A 2,815-nucleotide genomic window follows, 5' to 3' on the forward strand; every position below is an offset into this window, starting at 1 on the left:
ACGTTTGATCTCCTATTGAGAACAGGAAATGTGATTTTAATATATATTCTCTAGGGACAATCCTTTAAACAGTCTCTGACATTTACTGGCAGTTTACTTGTTGTTCACCCTCTGTATTCTTAGTGAAAGAGGTAAGTGCAGTAGATTGGAACAGGAACTTGAAATCTGGGCACTCATTTTTTTTTTTCAAACAAGATCTGCTTTCATTGTCAGTAGGTTACATAGACAAGAAACCTCAACACAAAAATAGCATTGAGAATACTTTAATACTTCACAAGTTGAACACAGCAGAAGTCCACGCATAGGCTGACTGGCCATCGAGCAATTCTGGCAAATGCCAGAAGGGCCAGTCCATTTTTTAGTTCGGTCAGCTGGTCGATTCCCATGTGGGCCCTGTGTAGACACCCGGACCACAGATCGCCAACACCCCCCATCCCCCACACCCGGACCACACTCTGTAGGCACCCAGAACCACACCCCCAACTGCACTTTATTGGGGCCCGACTTCACAAGCCATCACCCCAAAAGTCCTGGGCTGTTTTTCGGTCCCAGTCTGCCCCTGAGTCCACGGCACATCACTGAGTCAGCACATTTAACTGATTTCCTTCATAACATTGATAGAGGCTGAACTTGGACAGCAAGAAAATAACGACATGTTTTACAAAGAAAGAGTGTGTTGTGTAATCACATGATAAGATCTATCAAATCTCAAGTGCAGTATGACACTTTCCACTTTCATTTGTGGCTCAAGTTTTGGCCTACTATTTACTTGTAATAATATTTTTGTATGTTGCACATACTCCTCTCATATACCTTAGCTTATACTACTCTATACCTTATTAATACTAGTAAATTAATTAACACTACATGAAAAATGCAATTAAAAAGAAAAGGGCATCTGTCAAGAAATACAGCTTTTTGAAATAACTGTCGTAGGCTCTGTATGCATATGTCAGATATTAAATCCATATGGACACTTTGCACTGCAGATGTATCAATCTTTTAACAAGCAAATGCCCCTAAAACCTATCAAAACATTGTGCATAAGGTCAGACACCACAGTCTGGTTAAAACATATTTTCACACACTCTTACGCAAAGGACATGCATTGGCCTTGCAAATGCAGAATTGCACATTCCTATAGTGTACAAGAACCAGAAATATTTGTGTTACTATGACCTGATTGGTTTTTGAGCTGTAATACAGGAAATTAACCCATTTCAGCCTTTTCGTGTAGATATACCTCACTTCATTTGAATTTCCTCTCAGTATTACCATCCTTAGCATGGTTTCGTTTTCTGCATCAGTCTCCCCCCTGTGCACAGTGTCTTCACCAGGGTCTCGTCACCGCATTCTCAGGTTATCAACAGAGCCTCATATGAAACACACAGGCTGTTTGACTTGTGCTTCTTTAAGTCACCCCCCTCCCTCCTCATGCATCACAGATTTTTAAGAAGTGCCACCGATTAAATAAAAATAGCTGAAGCTTAATAGCTGAACGGATATATCTGACTGCAAAGATCCCTTTCCTAAAATCACACCAGGAAGTGTGGTGTATATTTCAAAAGCACCTTAAATTGATGAATAACCAAACAAGAAATGCATGGGTATCTACTAATATTTTTTATGTGTCATGTCAAAAAGCAGTGAGTAGTAATTGCATAGAAGTCATTCCCATTCTTTGTACTTAGAATATATTCCTGGTATACAAGACAACCAATTTCAAAGTCCCATAAAAGTCACTCAATCCATGTAGCTGTGTTATAAATGGGCGGACATCATAAACAGTATTGGACGTTGGTGAATTCCCTCATTGTAACCTTAACCGCTGTTGCAATCTCTTTCATTTAGATAACAAGGATGGATTGTGCAGCCATTGTTTGACAGCTGTTTACAACGAGACCGAAAAACACAGAAGTGAGATTTCCAGTAAATAGAGAAACGAGACTGTGAGAGGCTCCAGATTAATGTGGGAGGAACTGGGCTGCTGTCATCGCTGACCCCAGTGACTTCATAGCTCCGCAACGTCGGCTCTCACTGCCCTTGAGACACTGTCTACCCCCAGTGTGCACTAGACTCTGTGGTAGTGTGTTAGAGCTGCATCATTAGCACAGGAAACATACTCATCTTAAGTTTGGTCAAAAAGCACACCACCTTCAGAAAAATCTGCTGACTGCAGTCACGGATGGAGTAAAATGAGCAGTTAAAAAAAGCATCTGTGTATTACTTGCCTGGACAGGAAGGCACTTTCAAATGTTAGACAAATGTAGACCAATTTGCCCTGTCATGGCACTCTGTCCACCATAGGCATGATCAGTCTTTTGTTTTATTATTCTGCCACATTTTCCCTTTTCCAGCTTCTAAGTGCAGTGCTTTTGCATCTGTTGTAGTTGCCATGACCTCCTACTTTATTTTGTCTAACTTAACACTGTATTTACTCCTGTACGTGATGTTGCTTTCACTCTGCGTAACTTTTGGGACTTCCTCGTGAGGTCATACAGCTAATAAATAGTAATGATTCCAACTCAACACTTCTACAAAGAATAGGACAACAGTAACATAGTAGACAGCAATGGTACGAGTAATAATAATAACAATGGCGATAACGTCAGAGTGTTTCTTTTGACAATAGGAGTTCCCTGTGGGTTTTTTGAAGCCGCTCAGATTCCTGCACACCTTCACGGCATTCCAGCGAGACAGAGAAGGGCTGAAGGCAGGGCGGGCTGGCCAATCACCAGCACACACACCCGGGCGCATTCCTGGCTCCGGCGAGGTTACTGAGAGCCGTTTCTGGGCAGATTGCCAATACGGGCAG

The sequence above is a fragment of the Amia ocellicauda genome, chromosome 4 (genome assembly GCF_036373705.1).
Source record: "Amia ocellicauda isolate fAmiCal2 chromosome 4, fAmiCal2.hap1, whole genome shotgun sequence".
Classification (NCBI taxonomy): Eukaryota; Metazoa; Chordata; class Actinopteri; order Amiiformes; family Amiidae; genus Amia; species Amia ocellicauda.